Source organism: Rhinopithecus roxellana, chromosome 3 (genome assembly GCF_007565055.1).
Source record: "Rhinopithecus roxellana isolate Shanxi Qingling chromosome 3, ASM756505v1, whole genome shotgun sequence".
NCBI classification, from domain to species: Eukaryota; Metazoa; Chordata; class Mammalia; order Primates; family Cercopithecidae; genus Rhinopithecus; species Rhinopithecus roxellana.
The window spans coordinates 165,287,133-165,303,102 of NC_044551.1; the positions used below are offsets into that span (position 1 = coordinate 165,287,133).

Here is a 15,970-nt window from a genome sequence, read left to right on the forward strand (position 1 = left end):
CAGGCATGCGTCACCATGCCTGGCCTTTTTTTGTTTTGTTTTAAGCATATTTAGTAAAAACAAGGTTTCTCCATGTTGGTCAGGCTGGTCTGGAATTCCTGACCTCAGGTGATGCACCACCTACCAAAGTGCTGGGATTACAGGCGTGAGCCACCACACCTGGCCAGAGTTCTTTAGGCGGGGTAAGGGGCCGTCTGGGAACCCCGCGTCCCGCCTGGACAGATGACCTGCAGCGGCCACACAGTGGGCCACCGCTCCTGGCCACTGGCACAGCCTTGCCCTCTGGGCCCCCGTGCCTGCGCACTCCGACGGCCTGGCCGCGCTGCAGCCCCGCTGCCTTGTGGGAAATGTAGTCCGGCGCTCCGGGCCGTAAGCGCCGGGCGGGGCTGCGTCGGTCGCCGCTGCTCCCGCTCCTCCTGGGAGAGGGTGAGTGCCGGGCCGGTGGCGGGGGTGCTTGCCAGCCTCCTCGTAGGCCCCCGCAGGAGGAACTCCGGACTGTGGGGCGAGACCCCTGCTTCTTGAGGGCTGAGGGGCGGGCCCGCCACAGATGGGCCGGGGGCGCGGCCTCCAGTTCCAGGTGCGCTCCTTCTTCCGCAGGAGCTGGCGGCAGGAGCACGCGGGCAGCTGATCTCCAGCGCGGTCCTGGGCAGGCGCCGAGGTGGAATCACAGCCCGGGAGCAGCGGGGATGGGGGCTCGAAAAAGGGCCACACCGGGAGCACGGGTCAGGGAGGGGCCCAAGGTTCCAGGAGTCGCTCAGAGCCGAGTTCCTGCTTGTCTTTCCCCAGCCGTGCGCGGTTTTCTCCTGGGACAGGGCAGATGCTGCGAACGTGGAGCGAACCTGCCCCGCGGACATCCTGGGGATTCTGAGCGAGAGGCCAGGTCTCCCTGCGCAGCAATCTGCCCTTTGTGTAAACCGTGTCTCGGGACCCGCCCTCTGGATCTCATTCGGAGGGCGCTGGCGTGGGTTCACCTCCCATCTCTCCATAAGAATTGGGAGGCCAACCTGGTGCAGGTTTCTACCTCAGGGAATCTTTTTTTTTTCCTTAAGTCATTTCACTGTAGCACAACTAGAAAATTCAGATTAAAACAATCATTCAAAATATATCCCAGTCTACATGGCAGCGTGAATATGTGTATAAGCATAGAAACACTTGGCACTTTGTTTTTAAACAAATATGAATATTAGTAAGTTTTTCACCATCTATCTTTTAAAATTGAGTCATGAGATGCGTTTGGTAAGGGGTTTGAAGTGCACAAATCTTAAGCCTCATAGTTTTTTACTGGCCTAAACACCCAATGAAGGTAGAGAATACGCCTGGAAAAAAAGCATTTTAAGATGTTGACGCCATCTGTTTATACCAGATTTTAAATACGTCGTCATTTTAATGAGTGTGAGGGAAAGTATGGATGTGTCGTAGTTAATCCTCTCCTTAGGTTTTTGTGTTAGGGTTTTGTTTCTTTTTTTTCGAATATTATAATCAATATAGGCCATCTGGCTACATACATCCTTGCATTTTGTCTTATTCGATAAATCTCTTAAAGTGAAATTTCTAGGTCAAGGGTGCAGTAAGGATTTTGATACTTCCTGTCTTATTCCCTCCAGAAAAGTTCCAGTTTATATAAACACTTGCAGTGCAAGAGTGCCAGATTTACCCACACCAACTGTGAATGTTAGCATTCTCTTGAACTTCTGAGAGGTGCAAAAGATAGGATTGTTTACATTTACATTTTGAACACTAATGAATATTTTCATGCAGTTTGCATTTTGTATTTTAATTTTGTGTCTGATACATAAATAAGCTTCTTTCCTGACTATGCAGAAATGTCACAGGTTCGTATGGTCAGACATGAAAACCTTTTCTTCACTGTTGGGTGTTTGACATCATTGGCAGAGAAGCTGTCTGTCCCACGAGATCACAAAAATGTTTGTAGTTTCTCTTAGTACTTTCGTATTTTGTGTACATTTATATTTTTTTCCAAATGGTAAGCCTTTGTTACAAGTTACTTAGTAATTTTTTTCTTTGGTGATATGAAATGTCACTTATTTCATATCTTGAATGAAATATATACACACACACGCACACATATATATACATACATGTGTATTTGAACCATTTAGGTTGGTAGAATTTTAATTTGTTCCATTGATCCTTTTCCCTGTTTGGCTATAACATCCATGATGGCAGAGAGTTTATCTGTTTTATTGACAGCTGTATCCACCCCTACCCCATGCAATGGTGCCTGGTATGCAGTAGGTGGTCGACAGTATATCTGGTGAATAAGTCAGTAATACTGTGTTGCAATTCTTGTAGCTTTATGAGTACTGGCGGGCAAGTTGTCTCTCATCAGTATTCTTTTTTTAAAAAAAACTTAGCTATTGTAATGCACAACTTAAATATTTTTTCCATAATTAATGAACCTTTTTTTTTTTTTTTTTGAGATGGAGTCTTGCTCTCTCACCCAGGCTGGAGTGCAGTGGTGTGATCTCAACACTACAACCTCCACCTCCCCAGTTCAAGTGATTCTCCTGCCTCAGCCTCCTGAGTAGTTGGGATTACAGGCGCCCACCACCACTCCCTAATTTTTGTATTTTTAGTAGAGACAGGGTTTCGCCATGTTGGCCAGGCTGGTCTCGAACTCCTGGCCTCTAGTGATCCACCCACCTTGGCCTCCCAAAGTGCTGGGATTACAGGTGTGAGCCACCGCGCTTGGCCCATATTAACTTTAAAATATTGTTACTTAGGCATAACTTGGTTGGGAATGTGTTAAGTTTATGAATTAAATGACATCCTGTATATTGAGACATCTTGTGTAAGAACATGTCATGTCTCTTCTGTTGTTCATCTTTATATAGCTAAATCGGCATAATGAAGCGAACTTAATACATGAAAATCATTTTCTTTATGTAGCTACTATTCAGATCTTATTTAGTTTATTTATAGGTATTTTTGTTGTTGCTGTTGGAGGAGTCTTGTTTCTCATGGCTTCTTTCCCTTCCCTCAGCTCTACCTCCTCTGGTTTTGTCCCTCCCCAAGGAAGAAACACAGGAAGGAAGGAGAAGGCAATGGCTGCTTGGCTTCTGCCACTGGGAGCTGGGGTGAGCTCATTTTTCTCTCTCAAACCTCCCCCTTACTCCTGTACTGCATGTGGGCCTCACTGCTGAGGACAGGATTATTGAAGTGGCAGAATGCTGGATATTTTTCACAAAGCCCCCTCTGTGTTCCTGACCTCTGTTCCCAGCTGCCACTTATTCAGCTGAATACCCTGGCCTGCTGTGCTTTTGGTGCTGTTCAAGGGTCAGAAAGGGAAAAAAATTACATGCAAGCTGGTCGTGGTGCTTAGGGCTTATGGGCTCTCAGGGATCATAAAAGAGGGCACATCTGCATGGGATACAGTCATAATTGCACCTGAATATGGTAATAAGAACAAGTGTCATTAGGGACCCACATGATCAGTATTCCAAGCTTGAGTGAAGGGGAGGATCACGGTGGTGACCAGGAGAAGTAGGTAGTGTTCGCCCATCTCAGGGACTGGGAAGGGATAACTGGAGAGGATTTGCTGTAATGGAGTCGGTGTGTCCAGAGTTTAAATCCCGACTCTACCATTTCATAGCTACAGTGTCTTGGCAAGAGGCTTGACTTTCCTGAAACATTATTTCCTCATGGTGGTAATAGGAATTACAGCGTTAACTAAGTGTCTGCCATATAGATGCAATTGTTAAGAATTTCACATGGCTCATTTCATTTAATAATAATAGCTACTTCATAGGTCTGTTGAACATTCAAATAAAATAATGAAAGTAAAAAATGCCTGGCATGGTTCCTGGAGTGTTGAAGTTATTCAGCAAGTTATAGGCATTCTTAGTATCATCCCAGCCAGGAGCCTGGTGTGTAGACTTCTCGAGGTGGAATGAAGGGAACAGTGACTGATAGTGAGATATGCTTGGCTGGAGGAGAAGAAATCGGATTAAAATTTTAGGACCAAGTGTCAGGAAGGAGGAGTGTGTGTGTTTGGCAGGGTGGTGGCCATGGGGTTGGAGGTCAGTCTGAGGAATTTTGATAAGGGAGTTGGCACGATCAAAGCTTTTCTAGGAAAAAGTAGTGTCCACGAGATGGAGGGAAGCATGGAGCTGGGATAGTAGGTGAGGATTCTAGGCTTGTCTGAAAAAGAAAATAAGGCATCAGAAGACTTGACCCTAACTTCTTTCTTTTAAAGGTTAAACTAACTTAGCCTTGTTGTCTGGAATATTGAAGACTTAACGGCATTTTCTCTTTTCATAAAATTATATATTAGGGGTCGTTGATTTATTAGGATCACTTGTTTATTTATTAGAGACCAGTTTAAAGAAAGCTTCGTGGAGGCAAGTATAAACTGTTGTGATTTCCATTTTTACTACTTTCTTCAGTATTATCACACTCAGTTATAAAAGGCAAAATAACTTTTAAAATGGGGGTATTGGAGAAAGGGAGTTTCTGGAAGAGGGAAAGGTTGAAAGGGGAAGCATTCAGAAGATTTTGGTTGATGACAGTTGTGGTTTGGTTGTCAGTAACCTACTTTTAATTCGTGTAGTCAAAATAGTGTTAATTTTTAAATCAGCTTTTTCTGAGGCACAGTTTAATAAAATAACCCATTTTAAGCATTGAGTTTTGACAAATTTATGCACCAACATAGCCACCCCCAGTCAAGGTACAGAATGTTTGCATCACCCCCAGACAATGTCCTCATGCCACTTCTAGTCCACGTCTCCCACCCCAGGAAGTCACTGGTTTGAGTTCTGTCTGTATAGTCTTGCCCTTTCTAGAACTTCATGTAAATGAAATCAAACAGTGTATATGCTTTTGTGCCTGGCATTTTTTGCTCAGCGTAGTGTTTTTCAGATCTATCCATGATATTGTGTGTAGTGATAGTTTATTCCTTTTTATGTCTTAAGTAGCACACAGTTGAATATACCACCTTTTGTTCATTCACTTGTGACAGACATGTTCAACTTGTTTCCTGTTTTTAGCTGTTAGGAATAAAACTGCTCTGAACATTCATGTATGAGTCTGTTTGTGGATATATACTTTTATTTCTCTTGGGTAAATACCTAGGAGTGAAATTGCTAGGTGAAGTGTACATTTGACTTGGTAACGAACAGCTAAACTGTTTTCCAACGTATAGGTACCGTTGTACATTTCCTCCTGCAGTATTTGAGAATTCCAGTTGCTCCACATGCTCTTCCATACTTGGTCTGTCTGTTTCCAAGAGCTGCTCTAATAAAGTGCCACAAATTGAGTTGCTCGAAACAATAGAAATTTATTGTCTCACAGTTTTGGAGGCCAGAAGTCAGAAATAAAGGCATTTCCAGGGCCGTGCTCTCTGAAACTTGTGGGGGATCCTTCCTTGCCTCTTCCTAGCTTCTAGCTTCTGGTGGTTTGCTGGAACTCTTTGGTGTTCCTTGGTGCATGGCTGCATCACTCTAATCCCTATCTCCTTTGTCACCTGATGTTATCCTTATGGGTTGATGTCTTCAAATAGCCATTTTTCTTACAAGGATAGGGGCCCACCCTACTCTATTATGACCTCATCTTAATAGTTAAATTTGAGACAACACTATTTTCAGATAAGGTCATATTGCAAGGTACTAGAAGTTGGGACTTCAACATATCTTTTTTGGGGGACACAGCTCATAACATTAGGTATTATAAGCTTTTTAAATTTTAGTTATTTTCAAGGGTGGAAAATGGTATCTTGTGTGTTTGTGTGTGTGTGTGTGTGTGTTTTAACTTTTATTATGAAATAATTTCAGGCTTTAAAAACTGCTGCAAGGCCAGGCACGGTGGCTCACACCTGTAATCCCAGCACTTGGGGAGGCCGTGGCAGGTCAATCATTTGAGGTCAGGAGTTCGAGACCAACCTGGCCAACATGGTGAAACCCTGTCTCTACTGAAAACAAAAAAAAAATGAGCCAGGTGTGGTGGCATACACCTATAATCCCAGCTATTCAGGAGGCTGAGGTGGGAGAATCATTGGAACCCAGGAGGCAGAAGTCGCAGTGAGCTGAGATCACTGCACTGCACTCTAGCCTGGGAGACAGAGTGAGACTCCATCTAAAACAACAACAACAACAAATGCTGCAAAAATAAAACAATTTCTGGATAGTCTTCATCTGAATTAACATTTTGCCATTTTTCTCTTCCTGTATACACACACATGTTTATGTAATATATTTCTGAATCATTGGAGAATAAATTACAGACAGCCCATTTCACTAAGTGTCTGTGTGTGCTTTCTGTTATCATACATGATAAAAATACAGTTATCAAAATGAGAAAACTTACATCAATACAATACTGTTAGCCAATCTACAAACCTTATTTGGATTTTGCCACCTGTCCTACAAGTGTCCTTTATCTGGTGCAGAATCCAATCCAGACGACACATTGTATTTAGCTGTCGTATCTCCTTGGTCTCCTTTCATCTAGAATAGTTCAGGATTGATCTTCAATGACTTGGATACTTTTGAAGAGTACAGGTCAATTATTTCATAGAATGCTCCTCAATGTGGGTTTGTTTGATGTTTGCTGTTAATCTGATTCAGATTGTGATTAAAATTTGAATGGCTGATATAGTCACAGTGTTCAGAATTCAAAAATAAGCATTCACTTAAAATAAGTCTTCTTCCTACCCTTGTCTCCAAGCTCCCTATTATCTCTCCCCATAAAAAGGTAGTGATTCTCATTTCTTAGGTGGCCTTCCAGAGATGACTACAAAAGCCCATGAATATATGTATTTTCCCCAATTTTTAATCCAGTTGGTAACAGATAATATTTACTCAGGAGTCTGCACCTGTTCTTTTTTTTTGAGATGGAGTCTCGCTCCGCCTCCCAGGTTCACGCCATTCTCCTGCCTCAGCCTCCAAGTAGCTGGGACTACAGGCGCCTGCCACCACGCCCGGCTAATTTTTTGTATTTTTAGTAGAGACGGGGTTTCACTGTGTTAGCCAGGATGGTCTCAATCTCCTGACCTCGTGATCTGCCCGCCTCGGCCTCCCAAAGTGCTGGGATTACAGGCGTGAGCCACTGCGCCTGGCCACCTGTTCTATTTTTAGCTATTTTGCATTTCACAATATATCTTGGAGACCTGTCCATATCAGTACATCGGAGGCTTCTTTCTTTGATTATGTGGGTATATCATAGTTAACCAGTCTGCCTTAAGGGACATTAGTCTAGACACTTGATAGCAGCTGATGACAGGCATTTCTTCACTTTTGTTGCTGTTTCTCTGAATTACTGATCAATCACTTGGAACTGTACAGCAGATAATGAGAAATGAGTAACTCAGATGTTGAGAAATAAAGTGTAAAGTGTAAAAAAGTGTAGATGTGTTTATAACCGGTAAATGAAATGCAATTATGAAGTTCAGTAATAGATTTGGGACACATCAGTGCAACATTAGAGTCGTTTTCCTTTTTTCATCTTTCTCCATAGTTTCATCTTTCCCATATTGGCCAGTGATGTGAGTGTGAATTGTCCAGGTATTACTTTTATTTGCCTTTAAATTTAATCTTTTTTTGAATATAAATATTGGGCACATGGACTAATCATATCTACTATCCCTTTTTAAAAATTTAAAGGCTATGAGAGAGAATTCCAGGTTTCCAATCCTCAGAAACAACTATGATGTACATTCTTCCAGCCTTTTAAAATATCTCTCTACACCCTTTGCCCATTTTTAATATGGGTTATTTACATGTAAAAGAGGTCTTTTCTATAAAGTGGATAGTATTCCTTTGCTATATGTTGCCCATATTCTCCATCATTTTTCTTTTAAATTTGTTTATAATATCTTTTGTTACAATAAGTTTTGAAGTTTTATGCAGTTAGATTTCCTTTCTCTTTGTTTGGCTTTGGGATCATGCTATGAAAAGGAGCCGGGCACAGTGGCTCACGCCTGTAATTCCAACACTCTGGGAGGCCAAGGTGGGTGAATCACGAGGTCAAGAGTTGAGATCGAGACCATCCTGGCCAACATGGTGAAACCCCATCTCTACTAAAAATACAAAATTACAAAAGTAAAATACAAAAATACAAAAATTAGCTGGGCGTGGTGGCACGTGCCTGTAGTCCCAGCTACTCGGGAGGCTGAGGCAGGAGAATCAGTTGAACCCAGGAGGTGGAAGTTGTTGTGAGCCAAGATTGTGCCACTGCACTCCAGCCTGGCAATAGAGTGAGACTCCGTCTCAAAAAAAAAAAAAAGAAAGAAAAGATTTTTGTACCCCAAGGTAATATAAATATTTTTCAGTGTTTCCTATCAGTTTTATAATTTTAAATTTACATCCTTGAGCTATCTGGAATGTATTGTCTGTGATGTGAAGTAGGGATCTAACTTCATTTAACATGATGTGGTGAAGGATTTCATCCATCCATCCACTCGTTAAACATATTTAGCGCCACTCTGCCATGTGGTGTGCTGTGTTTTGGATACTGGGAATATTGCAGTGAATAAGAGAGGCAAAGTCTTCTTCTCTGAGCTCTTATTTTCCATAGGGGATGCAGACAATAAAGAGGAAATATTGTTGAGGATAGTGTTAGGTGCTGTGATGAGGACAGCAGGACAACATGGTAGAGTGTCACTCGCGGCTATTTTAGCTCAGCAGAGGAGTGGCCCCTCTCAGGAGATGGCACTGGAGCTGATGTTATCTACTGAAATAATCTGCTCACTTGAAATGGAACCTTTAAAATATGGCAAATTGTCACATACATACGAAATTTATATGAGAGTTTATATTATATATAGTTTACTTATATATGAGTTTATTTTAAAAATTTATATATGTAAGTTTGTTTTTCTGGATTCTATTCCATTCTATTTCTGTTGTAATACCACACTATTTTATTTGTTGTCTCAGAATTCTTTTTTTTTTTTTTTTGAGCTGTCACCAGGCTGGAGTGCAATGGAGCAATCTTGGCTCACTGCAACCTCCGCCTGCCGGGTTCAAGGAATTCCCTTGCCTCAGCCTCCTGAGTAGCTGGGACTATAGGCATGCGCCACCACGACTGGCTAAGTTTTTGTATTTTAGTAGAGATGGGGGTTTCACCATGCTGGCCAGGCTGGTCTCGAACTCCTGACCTCGTGATGTGCCTGCCTCAGCCTCCCAAAGTGTTGGGATTACAGGCGTGAGCCACCGCGCCTGGCCCATTTTGTTATTTTGTAAAGCAACTCGCCTCATTTTTCTTTTCAAAAGTTTCGTTACTGTTCTCATAATATTTATCCTTCTAGTAAAATTTTATTATCAAGTTCCAACAGTAATAGTAAAAAAGTAAAATTAGGCAGTTCTGATTTGAATTTCAAAGTATGTAAGTCAATCTGAGGAAGACTGCCATCTTTACGATGTTTATTCTTCATATTAAGTTTAAAAAAAAAAGATGATACTTTATTCTATTCAGATCTTTCATTATGGCCTTTGTTCACTCTACAGACCGATCATGAAGGTCTTGCATATTTCTCTTAAATGTATTCTTAGGTGTTTCATTTTTTGTTGCTGTTGTAATTGGGGTTTAAATATGATTGTGATTTTGTAAAGAAAAAAATTTGGATTGCTAAGTATTGTATCTGAAGACATTTTGCTGCCTAAAACATTTTGGTGCCTAAAACTTCATCACTATCATATTTTCTTTATAAATTATACTTTCATCATTTATAATGTCCTTACTCTATTTGATATGCAGTTTTTTCAAACAATAACAATATCAAAAGGCCTTTGTCTTTAGGTTTAAGAAAACCTCTGTATGAGTAAGATAAACCTATGAAGCTCCTTAAACACCATGAGTTATCCTGTACTGAATGTAGTGCTAGGGGGAAAATGACTCATACTAACTAGAAAAGAGGAAAGGAACAAAACATCTTAAGGGATTGATGACAAATGTATGACACTACTAAGTTTCATGTTCACTTTTTTTTTTTTTTTTTTTGGAGACAAGGCCTGGCTCTATTGCCTAGACTGGACTACAGTGGTGTGATCTCAGCCCACTGCAATCTCCGCCTCCTGAGCTCAAGTCATGTTCCCACCTCAGCCTCTCAAATAGCTGGGACCACAGGTGCACGCTGCCACGCCCAGCTAATTTTTCTCTTTTTTTATAGAGACAGGGTTTTGTCATGTTACCCAGGCTGGTCTCGAACTCCTGAACTCAAGCCATCCACCACCTGCCTTGGCCTCCCAAAGTGCTGGTATTACAGATGTGAGCCACCACATCTGCCCATGTTCACCTTTCAAGGTGCCTTTTGTTGTTACCTATATCAGCACTTTACTAGCCCACAGCTGGTACAGGGATCTGCAGTGCATTTCACAGTAGAAGCTCTGCATGCTGGGCACAGAGCCAGCACTTAAGGTGGTGAGAGTTTAGGGAAGCAAGGAAGATCTGCACATAACAACCTGGATTTGGAATTTTATTTTGCCTACTGTATTCAGCTAACAAGGTGATTTATAGAAAAAAAGTGGAGTATTTGTGGAAGGGGAATCTTGTATTTCTGATTTGATGCCTTCTTTCACCAAAAAGAGGCTTATTCTTGTTTTCACGTATATTCTCCCTTATCTGATATGTTATTCTCGCTGCTTTATTTATATTTGCATTTGTCTGCCATATCCTGTCTCTGCCCTCCTCTTTTGAAATTTTAAGATTTTTGGTTTCTGTTTTACATATATCTTTTGTAGGTACCATACAGCTGGATTTTAAATCAATTTGAGAGTTTTTGTCTTTGTTTTTTTTTTTTTTTTTTTTTTTTTGAGACACAGTCTTGCTCTGTCGCCTAGGCTGGAGTGCAGTGGTGCAATCTCAGCTCACTGCAACCTCTGCCTCCCAGGTTCAAGCGATTTTCCAGTCTCAGCCTCCCAAGTAGCTGGGGACTACAGGTGCGTGCCACCATGTCTGCCTAATTTTTTTGTATTTTTAGTAGAGACGGGGTTTCATCATGTTGGCCATGCTGGTCTTGAACTCCCGACCTCAAGCAATCTGCCCACCTCAGCCTCCCAAGTGCTGGGATTACAGGCATGAGCCACCATGCCCAGCTGAGTTTCTGTCTTTTTTTTTTTAAGTTTTTATTTAAAAGATTCCCTTTTTAATCTGTTCCAAAGTGTTGGAAGCTGAACTATACAAGTTCCTGCCACTCATCCTTCCAGTAAAGTTTTCTGAGGACATACTTTTTAAATGGAAAAATAACAGGAGGACCCTCTAACTGAAACCAGGTAGGACCAGAGTCAGCTCCTCAAGCCCCTGGGGCAGTCTGGCCAAAGCTGGCCTTATGGAGCGAGCGTGTGGAGAAGTCTGGGGAACTGGGCCATCTTGTGAGGAAAGGGCTGAGCAAGCTCATGTTCTCTTTAGTGAAAGTGGTCCAAATTCACATCCAAAAGCCTCCATTATGGCGTTCCCTGGCACTCTTCTTATATTTTATACATTGAAGGCAGCTCCCTCTTTTATGGCCAGTATAAGCAGGCAAAGAAACAAAGGAATATAGATACATATATGTATACATATGTATTTTATACAGTTAAAACATATACATATTTTATATATGTATATACATATATATATACATATTTGGGGGTAGGGAAAGGAGATGAGGGTCATGTAAACCTAAACAGTCATCACATTACCCCAAATGAGCCTGACTTTAACAAAGAGACAATCAGTAACTCCTGGGGGTTAAGTGACAACATGGGTACAGCAAGAAGGGAAAGGGCACAAATTTAACTCTTAAATATACTTTGATACATGTTTGGCAGAGTTCAGGCCAACCCCAGGCTTCTGTCCTTGCCAGACAAGTAAGCTGATGATATTCAAAGAAAAAAATAAATAAATTCAAGCAGAGCTCCATACCACAGTTCCCGACCACCAGGAACAGAAACTTTGGCTCCAAGGCAAATGAAATAAACAAAAAAAAGTATTTCCACTTACAACATGAAAATACAGAAACTTCATCAAAGAAAGAAAACTATCAAAGAAGTCTACTTCCAGCAAAACTGAGGTAGCACTGCTTTCTCTGCATTCAATGCTTGAGTGGTTCTCAGTATGTGTTCTTAAAAAAATGCTCCCTTGACTGACAGGTGCAGCATGTTGATGGATAAAGTCAACATGAAATGCAATTGGTCAAAGAAGGAATGAGCAAGAAGTGAGGGAAATCAGAGTTCTGCATAAATTAGCTTAAAAGGGGGTTATCACCAGACTACAAATGCTCGTGGCTGGCCTTGGCTCTCCAAGAGCTCTAAATCACCTGGAAATTAATGCAATGTGACTAACAGTTAACACTCCTATTCAAATCTGTGTAGATATTTAAAAATAATTATTATTGGCTGGGGGCGGTGGCTCACGCCTGTAATCCCAGCACTTTGGGAGGCTGAGGTGGGTGGATCAAGAGATCAGGAGATCGAGACCATCATGACTAACACGGTGAAACCCCATCTCTACTAAAAATACAAAAAATTACCTAGGCGTGGTGGCGGGCGCCTGTAGTCCCAGCTACTCGGGAGGCTGAGGCAGAAGAATGGCATGAACCCGGGAGGCAGAGCTTGCAGTGAGCCAAGATCACGCCACTGCACTCCAGCCTGGGCAACAGAGCAAGACTCTTATCTCAAAAAAAAAAAAAATTTTTTTTGTTACAACCTAATTTCAACCATGTAAATAGCACTACACACAGTACAGACCTGCCCTGAAAAACAATATGCAAAACTGATATCTGGCACTGTATCATTTTATAATGTTAATTCACCCTAACGGTTCCATCCCCTCTCCCTGCTGTATGCCCTCCCCTACCAAAAAAAAAAAAATCTAATTTGTGCAAGAAATGGCAGGGTTATTCTATCTGAAGGCTTCAAAAAAAGATAACATGTAGGCAGGTTCAAATACTTTGGGAGATTCCCCCCAAAAAAGAAATAATCAAAATAACCAAAAAATGAAGGAAGTGCCTAAAACATGATACAGCATTTTAGAGCCCTTTCAGATACAAGGCAGAGAAAGGTGTTTTGGGAGAAAAGCTGACTATTAGGAAAAAACGCTGAAGCAGGGCTTGCATGTCTGACACAGTGTAAAAGTCTTGGAACATGTCCTGGGTCCAGGGTCTAAAACCCCATGTGGCCTTTGGAACACCAAGCTCTGTGCTAAAGGGTGGAAGGCTGCACTGCAGCACCATAATCTAAGCCCAGGGCATAAAACCCCTCGTGGCTTGGATGGAATCCAGGGCTTGGCGTAAAACCCCTTGTGGCCTCTGGAATGTGTCTAGACTTGCTGGCTTCTTGCTTCTAGCACTCCCAGGCTCATAGATCGATTGTATCTTAAAGTAGAAGAACATGTTTCCCATTAGCTCAAGTAGCAGAACATGTTCCATATGCTTCAAAGATCATGTGCTTGATAAACGACTTTCTTCCAACCCCTACATCCTCACCACCTGCTTGTTTGATCTCCAGTGAATAGTGCCGGCTTCCAGAGCTCGGGGCCTTTACAGCCTCCGTACTAGTGTTGGCCCCCTGGTCCCACTTTCACTCTTGTCTTTTCTCATTCCTTTGACTTCGCCGGACTTCGTAGCTCCCACGGCCTGGGGTTGAGTCTGATCACTCTAACAGAGGTGGAAAGTAGAAAATATCCAGATCTTCAGTAGTTTCCCAAAAGGTTCAATTCCTCAGCCGCAGGGCAGTGGGCAGATCCTTGCTGCTGTGCCTGGGACAGAGCCACTAAGTCTGCTCCTCAGGATGCAAGGCCTTGGGCCCTGAGCTGAGTGCACTTCTCCCTTCCTCTTCTCTTTTCCTTTGCTCCATTTGCCACTCCACAAAGGTGTCAAAGAGACTTGACCAGGCCTCATCTTCACTGTGGTTGTTGCTGAGGTCAGGGCCAATCACCTGAGTGAAGTTAAGGAACATGTTCCAACTGTCCCGGGAGATGGCCTTGATCCTCAAGGGGTTCTCTGTTAGGATGTTTAGCCATTGGTCCAATACCAGAGAATTGTTCTGGGTAGAGACTAGTTTCCACAGGACAATGGTTATTTGCCGATGCAGTGACCACTGCCCTTCTTCAGAGTCCAGGCCAAACTGAAATGTAAACTGGTAGAGATCCTTGACTTTATCCTCTAGTTTGGCTTCTGTTAAGAGGCTAGGGAACCGTGCACAGATTCTGTCACTGCTGTCTGCACTTAATGCTTTGCAGCCATCAAAAAACTCCTTTCTGGTGAATTTGCACATGGTTGCAGCCTGGAACTTCCAAGCCAAGAGCAGCACTCGAAATCTGTGGGGTTGACACATAGGTCATTGCAAAAGCGCTCCATGCCTTCCTCCAAAATTGCATCTTCCCGCTCATCCTTGTAGCACCTGAACAGTTCTTCCAACCCCTGCAAGGAAGACTCCTCAACATTGCACTTGGACTCCCTCCCAGCATCTCCCGAGGACTCCCGGGACGTCAGCGGCTGGCAGGCCTCAGTGGCAGCCTCGGCCTTCTTGGTCCTGTTGACAAGGCTGTCTCCACTTGGCTTGCCACAGAGTGGTACTTGCTCCTCACAGTGGCCTGCACCCACCTACCGTGTGACTCGTTGCTGGGGTCATGGTCTGCATTCTTGCTGCCCAGGGTGGATGAGGGATTCTTAAGCTTGGTTACACACTGGCCCATGGTGCTGGTGGCCTGGCCTCTACAGTGGCCCCCTCTGGATCGGATACCCTCGCTTCCACTGGCCCATGTACCTCAACATGCCATCAGTCAGAGGAGCCAGCCAACAGCTGCTCCAGAGGTTCCTCCAGTCGAACCCTTTCTGGAAACAACAGCAGCCTGGTGGGTCCAAACCACCTACCATTCCCACTGGGGTTTCCAGGCTCCTTACCCCTGCCGCTGTGGCCTTTTCCACCACTGCCACCGCCTCTCTTCATCTGCCAAGTTTTTGCCTTTTAATAGGGAAAGTGAACCATTGATGTTTGTCACTATATGTGTATTAAGTATTTTTCTGGTTATTTATGCTTAATATGTAGTCTTATTTCCTTCATTCTCCTTTCTTTACATTTGTTGAACATCTGATGATTTTCTTAGTTCCCTTACTCTGTGGATAAAATGAAAATTCTGCACTTTTCCTGAAAATACTTGTCAGTGATTTTTTATATATTTTTGTGACTTTGAAATATTGATTAAATAAAAATTAGGGAGAAAATAATAAGAAAGGAAGGGAGGGAGGGAGGGAGGGAGGAAGGAAGGACAATGAACTCTATGCCTGAGTGTTGACACTTTTTCTGGAGTTCCTAGTCTTGAAGTACACAAATTTCTTGGAAATCGATTTGCCCTCTCTCTCTCTTATTCAGTCCTCCTCTCTCCACTACAGTTGACCCTTAAATAACACAAGTTTGAACTACATAAGCCCACGTTGATGTGGATTTTTTCCAATAAAAGTTACACTGAGTGTGCCTGCTTCTCCTGCCACCTGCTGTACCTTTGCTACCTGAGACAGCAAGACCAACCTCTCCTCTCCTTCCTCCTCCTCTGCCCTCTGTATGTGAAGAGAAAGACCTTTGTGATGATCCATTTCTATTTAATGAGTATACGTGAAATAACTGTTACGTTATTAGTAAGGCTTCCAGTCAACAGCAGGCTATTAGGAGTTAAGTTATGGGGGAGTCAAAAGTTATATGTGGATTTTAGACTGTGAGGGAGGTTGGTGTCCCTAACCCCCATGTATTCAAGGGTCAGTTGTACTTTCTCCCTTTTCCTTATTTACGTATTAGAATGCTCTCTGTCCTTAAATGATGAAAACCTTTTCTATTGCTTTATTTCTATTACCTATTCTTATTTCCATAGTCTCTCATCTTCTTTACAAAAAGTTTTAAGTAATTTATCTGGCCAGACACAGTGGCTCACTCCTGTAATCCCAGCTCTTTGGGAGGCAGAGGAGGGCAGATCACTTGAGGTCAGGAGTTTGAGACCAGCCTGGCCAACATGGTGAAACTCCATCTCTACCAAAAATACAAAA

At 42.7% G+C, this 15,970-nt stretch overlaps 1 protein-coding gene and 1 pseudogene across 1 annotated transcript in view; one reads left to right on the forward strand and one right to left on the reverse strand.

Moving 5' to 3' along the window:
• The first annotated feature begins 358 nt into the window (after window positions 1-358).
• Window positions 359-15,970, forward strand: part of ZFP2 (ZFP2 zinc finger protein) — a 37,007-nt gene continuing 21,395 nt past the window's right edge. The window contains exons 1-2 of the mRNA XM_030927773.1: window positions 359-426; window positions 3,005-3,098. The gene's annotated coding sequence lies outside the window, so the exon portion shown is untranslated. The remainder of the gene's footprint in view (window positions 427-3,004; window positions 3,099-15,970) is intronic.
• On the reverse strand, window positions 13,704-14,628 carry LOC104676218 (annotated as a pseudogene).